At 33.8% G+C, this 8,403-nt stretch overlaps 1 long non-coding RNA gene across 1 annotated transcript; it reads left to right on the forward strand.

The window, feature by feature from the left end:
- The first annotated feature begins 2,367 nt into the window (after positions 1–2,367).
- Positions 2,368–3,564, forward strand: LOC127121174 (uncharacterized). The gene is made up of 2 exons (XR_007803338.1): positions 2,368–2,862; positions 3,291–3,564. It is a non-coding gene; the product is annotated as an uncharacterized LOC127121174 (long non-coding RNA).
- Positions 3,565–8,403: the final 4,839 nt, after the last annotated feature.

Here is an 8,403-nt window from a genome sequence, read left to right on the forward strand (position 1 = left end):
TGTATATGGTTGATATTTTTTAGAATAAACGACAAGTACTTGAGTGTCTGAGTAAGACTACTCATATCCAAGTATTTGAGGAGAGGAGTTGAAAGCTCAAAACCATCCCCTTTTTCGTATAGTTTGTTAAGAAAATGATTTGATTAGGTTGTATGTTTGCGGAAAAATGACAGTTGTTCGACTGACCGAGTAAGAGAACTCGTATTCGACCAACTGAGGAGTGAAGTTGAAAACTCAAAGTCAACTCCCTTTTCATTTAGTTTACTGTGAAAATATTTTTATTTAATCGGGGTTTGGAAATTTGTAGAGGAACGACAATTATTTGACTAACCAAGTAAGAGAACTTGTATTCAAATAGTCGTGGAGAAAAAATTGAAGACTCAAAGTTATCTCCCTTTTGGTTTCTTGTTATAAAAGGATTTGATTTGTTTGTGCTTAAATGAATTAGAAATGACGACTATTTGACTAACCGAGTAAGAAAACTCGTATTCAAATAATCGAGGAGAGGAGTTGAAAACTCAAAACCGTCCCCTTTTCATTTCATTATTATGAAAATAATTTGTTTGTGCTTAGGCGAGTTAGAAACGACAATTATCTGACTAACCGAGTAAGAGAACTCGTATTCGAATAATCGAGAAGAGGAGTTGAAAACTCAAAACCATCCCCCTTTTCATTTATAAATAAAAAGGTGTTTAATCGGAGTTAGGTATTTTTTAAATTAATTTTAATAAAAAATACTCGATGTTGGATCGAGGTTTTAAATTTGTATTTTTGTGAATAAATTGGACTTTTATTTAGTGAATCAATCATCTACTCGATTAATTAATAACCGAATAGGTCTCATTGTAAGAAAGCCCAAGAGTAAGCCATGTGAGGTTGATGGCGATGCTTTTACCAGCGATCAACTTACATAGGTGTTTTGAAAAATGGGCTCGACCTTGAATCGAGAGGTTCTATTTGTTTTAAAAATTGGTTTGAATTGATGGCATGGGAATTATAATCTTTTTGTATTTTTAAGTCTTTATTATTTTTAGGTTCATTTTAAGATGAGACGAAGAATGTACAATGATATAAAGTAAACACAAAAATAAACGTTAGAAACGGAATTTAAAAGAGTTAGATGTTAATTGCGGAAGTTTAAAAATTAGAGTTAATCGTTAAATGTTAGGTGTTAATTGAAATCAACATGAAATAATCAAGAGAATCACAATAAAATATTAAATCTAAAACAAATAACTAAAGTTTAAACAACTAATAAAAGTATCATTAAATTAAAACTCAAAACAATATTAAACTATTGAAAATCTAAATTCTAAACTATTATCCAAAATTTTAAAACATTAACAAAGATTAAATTCTAAAATCATTCTAAATTAAATTAAAATTCTAAAATAAATCTAAATCACAAAAGAACTCTAATTAATCTATAATTATTTCTAAATAAAAAAATTATCTAATTAAACTCTAAGATATTAACAATTAAATTCTAAAATCATTCTAAATTAAACTAAAATTCTAAAATAGATCTAAATCACAAAAGAACTCTAATTAATCTATAATTATTTCTAAATAAAAAATTATCTAATTAAATTTTAAGATATTAACAATTAAATTCTAAAATCATTCTAAATTAAACTAAAATTCTAAAATAGATCTAAATCACAAAAGAACTCTAATTAATCTATAATTATTTCTAAATAAAAAATTATCTAATTAAATTCTAAGATATTAACAATTAAATTCTAAAATCATTCTAAATTAAACTAAAATTCTAAAATAAATATAAATCACAAAAGAATTCTAATTAATCTATAATTATTTCTAAATAAAAATTATCTAATTAAATTCTAAGATATTAACAATTAAATTCTAAAATCATTCTAAATTAAACTAAAATTCTAAAATAGATCTAAATCACAAAAGAACTCTAATTAATCTATAATTATTTCTAAATAAAAAATTATCTAATTAAATTCTAAGATATTAACAATTAAATTCTAAAATCATTCTAAATTAAACTAAAATTCTAAAATAAATATAAATCACAAAAGAATTCTAATTAATCTATAATTATATCTAAATAAAAATTATCTAATTAAATTCTAAGATATTAATAATTAAATTCTAAAATCATTCTAAATTAAACTAAAATTCTAAAATAAATATAAATCACAAAAGAATTCTAATTAATCTATAATTATTTCTAAATAAAAATTATCTAATTAGATTCTAAGATATTTTCCAATTAACACTAAAAAATCATTATGGTCTTAACAAAAAACAGCCAATCGCATGGGGGGTGCTGATAGGAATTAATGGGCCAAATCTGGAAGGCCCGAAACAGACCCATCTAGGTTAAACTTAAAACAGAAAAAGGAAAAGGCATCGTTGCTTTCTTAATAGCTTTTCTCTCTCTGCAGTTTTCAGTCGTTCCAAAACTTAGCAAACCCTAAAAAGTTTCTTTCCTCCCGGAGAAGACCGCCGAAGCCGACGGCTTACGGTGGAGCCTCCCTTCTTCTCCGGCCACCCTCCTCAAAACACAACTTAACCCTCTAAATACCCCCTTTCGAGTTCGAATCCAACCTCTAAAAATCCATAAACCCTTAACACAAAACCGATTCGCCCTGAGCCAACGAGTACTAAGAACAACCAAGAAAGATCAAGCTAGGAAGGATCGAAGTCTGAATCGAGGATTCCAAAGAACGAAATGCTAAGGGGTTCGCTCAAACCGGAGTTCAAACGACAAACACCCAGGAGCGAGCAAACGAGATAGACAGTGCGAAATCCAGTATAAATGAAGATTATGCAAGTTCTATTTAAAAATGAGAGGCAAGGGGTTTTACCGTCCAGTAGGGCTTTCAGGTAAATCAACACATTTCTTCTTTCCTCTAATACTGTTGTGCTTTTGAAGAGGTAGGAGGATCTAACCTCACCTAGGCCAGAGTTTCAACGAGAAAACTCTCTTAGATTTTTTGAAAACATGAGTTTTTTTGTGAAAAAAAGTTTTTTTCTGGATTTTTCTGCTGCGTTATCTTATATTTGATGATCTTTTCACAGATGAATTTTTAAGCCTAAAAAACACTCTGTCTGTTATGCCTTTTCATTCCCGGTTATTGTGGATTTCATTTTTGTAAATGTGTTACTGTTTTACGCCATTTTCGAAATGCTTTTTGAGTATTCATGTTGGACTTCTGGATAAAGTGCTAAACTGATTAACTTATTAGTTATTTTTCAGTTCTTTAAGCGCTTATGAAAAGGGCTTTTTAATTAAGCTATTTTTATCTTTGCAGGTTACATCTTGAAGTGACTTTGATGGGATGGGAGGTGGTTGCGTGAAGCTTCAAGAAAGCGAGTTTGAGGCGTACCAGTTCCAAGGAAGGTTCAACGGTCTCTGGCTTTGGTCTCTTGGGGCAATGGTTCTTATCAATTGAAATTGCAACAGCTTTTTATTAAATTAAGGTGTAATCAATTAAGTATTTAGGTTAAATGTATATTTGGACTATTTGTAACCTATTGGATTTAAAATCTGTTTATGTAATTACTTTTTTAAGCATTCAAACCTTATTTCCATATTTTAATTATGCTAATCAATTAAAGCACTTTGAAGCTACAAAATCATTCTTGTCATTCTGTTTTGCTGGTTTTGTTGTTACAATGTTTCTTCCTTTGCAAATCACCGTATTCATCTGGATCATGTTTTACCTAAGACATACAAGCTAACGAAGTGACGGAACTTGGAGCGTCGGGAACATCTTCAAGAGATTACCCTCAAACCAAACCTTTATACTTTGATGGCATGAAATATCTAGAATAGGACAATCCCAAATTATTTACTATTATAGCTTATGGCTTGTAATTTCTAAATACGCTTCTTTTATCTTTCACAATCAATGCAAACATTTTGACCCTTTCACTATTTACTTGCTATTGCTTCAATTCACATTCTTCAATACACATACTTTTCAGTCAACAAGGCACACAGAAACCAACTGGGGTTACTTGATTTAAAACAACATAATTCTAACTTCAACACATGAATCTAAATATGGTGATTTAATTTAAAACCAACGCATACATGCCTATAAAAAAATGCAAATTTAATTTAGGAATCTACGAAGGACTTAGAATTTGGCATAAATATTTGGGTTGTGTAAATGGACTAATAAATAGTGAGCATAAAAATAATAACATGGCTCTTAATACTTACTAATAAGAAAATAGGTTTTGGATTAGTAATGTAAAAAGATTCAAACCACATTTTAGATTATGAACACGCTTTATGCAAATGGGCCTTTGAAACAAAAAGATCTCATGGGTAAACCACAAATGGCCAGACAAAATTGGGGTATGACAGCTGCCCCTATTTAATTACCTCAAACCGGTAAGTGATAATGACGGTAGTCTTTACGCATTCACGGTGGGAGATAATTAAATACAAGAAGACCCAAATTTTGTCCCAGGCAATGAAAAGAAGAAAATACAGGAAGAAAATGCGCTGAGAAATGGAAAAAAGACATTATTCCACAGTAAAATGGAACAGTCAAGACTTTCTAGGAGTCGTCAGAACAGTATCTTGGACATCACAGTCGAGATATGTTAGCAATGGAATGACATCCCTAGCTAAAACTCAAGATTTTTCAAGATGCTAGAGCAGTATAAAGAAAATCTGGCATGACACTCTTCATATCGATGAAGCAGCATCTTAACAGTAAAAGTGAGATTCTCTATATCAAGTCGAAACAGCATCTTATATGATAGAATTAAGATATTCCAGCAAGGAAAAAAATACCTTAATTGAATCTAAGACTCTCCGAGGATACTAGAGCAATATCTCTAAAAAATCTGAAATGAGACTCTTCATATAGATGAAGCAGCATCTCAAACAGTAAAGATGAGATTCTCTGTATCAAGTCGAAGCAGCATCTTATATGATAGAATTAAGATATTCCGAACAAGGGGAATGATACCTTAATTGAATCTAAGACTCTCCGAGGATACTAGAGCAGTATCTCTAAAAAAAATTTGAAATGACACTCTTCATATTGATGAAGCAGTATCTCAAACAATAAAGATGAGATTCTCTGTATCAAGTCGAAGCAGCATCTTATATGATAGAATTAAGATATTCCGAACAAGGGAATTATACCTTAATTGAATCTAAGACTCTTCGAGGATACTTAGAGCAGTATCTCTAAAAAAATCTGAAATGAGACTCTTCATATTGATGAAGCAGTATCTCAAACAGTAAAGATGAGATTCTCTGTATCAAGTCGAAGCAGCATCTTATATGATAGAATTAAGATATTCCGAACAAGGGAATTATACCTTAATTGAATCTAAGACTCTTCGAGGATACTTAGAGCAGTATCTCTAAAAAAAATCTGAAATGAGACTCTTCATATTGATGAAGCAGTATCTCAAACAGTAAAGATGAGATTCTTTGTATCAAGTCGAAGTAGCATCTTATATGATAGAATTAAGATATTCCGAACAAGGGAATTATACCTTAATTGAATCTAAGACTCTCCGAGGATACTTAGAGCAGTATCTCAAACAGAGAAATGAGATTCTTCAGATAAATGAAATAGTATCTCGAATATTCGTCTGTTGGGGGAACTTTTTAAGAAAGGACTCCTTTTGAGGGAGATTTACTAGAAATGCTCTGCAGGGGGAAAAGCTCATAAGAGGCTTTTTAGGGTAACCTCTGCTTTGGGGAGCAATGATTGTGTAAAAAAAAGTTGGGAATATCATTATTAATCATTAAGTTACAAAATGATTTGCTGAGAAATAATCCCACGAGCATATGTAGGGTAATAACTTTATTTGGAAATGAGGAATGTCTGAGAAACATATGAATGACCTTGGATCCTGTTATTTTATATTTGTTTTTTTTGTATAATGTTCCACTTTAGGTGGGAATTCCATGCATGGGATAATGCATGGGATGTATGCAAGTATGCAATTTTGCTGGGGATATTTGGCTGTAGGAATGCGAATGATTTTTATTTTTTTGCTGAAATTCCCATTTTGTGGGAGTGTTATGCATGAGTATGTTGACGATTGATATGACTGTTTTTTTTAATTTCCTTGTTTGGCAAGAAATTATGCATGAAATGATGCTTGTGATGCATGTAGGAATGCAACTGGGTAATTGGATATGCCCCGGTTAAGACATTTCGCTTTGAGGTATGATGCCAACAACATAGATTTTTTTTATCATTGGGGCTATCAATGGAAATCAAATTTTAATGCCCCTGCTAGGTGGTTTTGGGAATATATTTGGGTTATTCCGAGTCATTGAAAGGTTCAGACTTTTCAACACACGATACTCCGTCCATGATTTATCAATTTTCTGTTGGAGATGTGATGGAGCCTCGCCCCGGTCTGGCTATACCGTGAGTGCATCTTTGAGAGGTATGAATCAGTAGTTGAAAGGAACATAATTGTGTGTAATCAGTCTTGCACCTTTATGAAAGACAAGAGTGAGTCTTGAGGACTAAAGGATTCGTCCACTTACTGTTTCAAAAGTAATTTTACCACGTTATTCAAACATGCATTTTTTTCTCTAATAGTTTTTAAAAGCGATGTTTATCAAAAAATAAAAGGTTCTTTGCAAACAAACAGATAAAAAAAATGATTTGGGCACACTTTATTGAGAAAAATTCTCTTTTATTGATTTGACCCTTAAATGGGTGATTGTACATAAAGATGCAATCCCTTAATGAGGTAATTGTTGTGCATAGAAAACAAAATGGCAATGAGAATTGAGTTCTTATTGAGTTTCCACACTGCTATGATCCTTATGTCTCCGATAGCCCGAGCACTTTGCTTTTGAAAAGTGAGGTAGATCGATTCTTTGTCTTCCAGGGTATGTCAGATGTCTGTAAGTACAACTCTTTGCCTTGGAATTAATCCCTAACTTTTGCCTGGACCGCCCTTTCGGGTATTCGATCCACCGGGATACCCATTTTTTCCTGAGTCGCCCTTTCGGGTTTTCAACTCAGCGGGTCAAATTCTTTTATTTTTATCCCTAATTTTTCTGGATCGCCCTTTCGGGTTTTCGATCCATCGGGATAGCCATTTTTGCCTAAATCGCCCTTTCAGGTTTTCGACTTAGCGGCTTTTATTATTCCACCTTTTTTAGGCGAAGTACTTTTTAACAGCATCACCGTTGGTGGGAATCGGCAACTCATCACCGTCCATAGTTGCTAGAATTAGAGCGCCTTCGGAAAAGGCTCTAACCACCACAAATGGGCCTTCATAATTTGGTGTCCATTTCCCTCTAGAGTCTTTGTGAATGGGCAAGATTTTCTTCAGTACTAAGTCTCCCTCTTGAAACACCCTGGGACGAACTTTCTTGTCGAATGCCTTTTTAAGACGCCTCTGATAGAGTTGACCGTGACCTAACGATTTCAAGCGTTTCTCCTCAATAAGGTTGAGCTAGTCATACCTTGATTGAACCCATTCCGCCTCGTCTAGCTTAGCCTCCATTAGGACTCTCATCGAGGGGATCTCTACTTCTATAGGGAGAACTGCTTCCATACCGTATACCAAGGAATAAGGAGTTGCCCCTGTTGATGTTCGCACCGACGTGCGATAACCATGTAATGCGAAAGGTAACATCTCGTGCCAATCCTTGTACGTAATAACCATCTTTTGGATGATTTTCTTGATATTTTTATTTGCAGCCTCAACAGCCCCATTCATCTTAGGTCGATAGGGTGATGAGTTGTGGTGCTCGATCTTGAATGTTGCACATAATTCATCCATGGTCTTATTGTTGAGATTGGACCCAGTATCAGTGATGATCTTGTTGGGAATACCATATCGACATATGATGTTATTTTTCAAGAAACGGGCGAGCACATGCTTTGTGACATTCGCATAAGACGCGACTTCCACCCATTTGGTAAAGTAATCTATGGCCACCAAGATAAATCTGTGTCCATTTGACGCTTTGGGTTCTATCATTCCAATCATGTCGATCCCCCACATAGAGAAAGGCCAAGGTGATGCAATGACATTCAACGGGGTAGGCGGCACGTGTATTTTGTCTGCATAGATTTGGCACTTGTGGCATGTTCTGGTGTAATGGTAGCAGTCGGTTTCCATGGTCAACCAGTAGTAACCTGCCCTTAGAATTTTCTTGGCCATGGCATGCCCATTGGCGTGTGTACCGAAAGAACCTTCGTGTATGTCCTTCATAAGTTGATCTGCTTCATGTTTGTCCACACACCTTAACAAAACCATGTCATAGTTTTGCTTGTACAATACCTCTCCATTCAAGAAGAATTTTGATGCCAATCTCCGGAGGGTCCTTTTGTCAAGACTGGAAGCCTCTGCCGGATATTCCTGCTTCTCTAGATACTGTTTGATGTCAAAGAACCAAGGTTTACCATCTGG

This window comes from Lathyrus oleraceus, chromosome 2 (assembly GCF_024323335.1).
Source record: "Lathyrus oleraceus cultivar Zhongwan6 chromosome 2, CAAS_Psat_ZW6_1.0, whole genome shotgun sequence".
Taxonomy (NCBI): domain Eukaryota; kingdom Viridiplantae; phylum Streptophyta; class Magnoliopsida; order Fabales; family Fabaceae; genus Lathyrus; species Lathyrus oleraceus.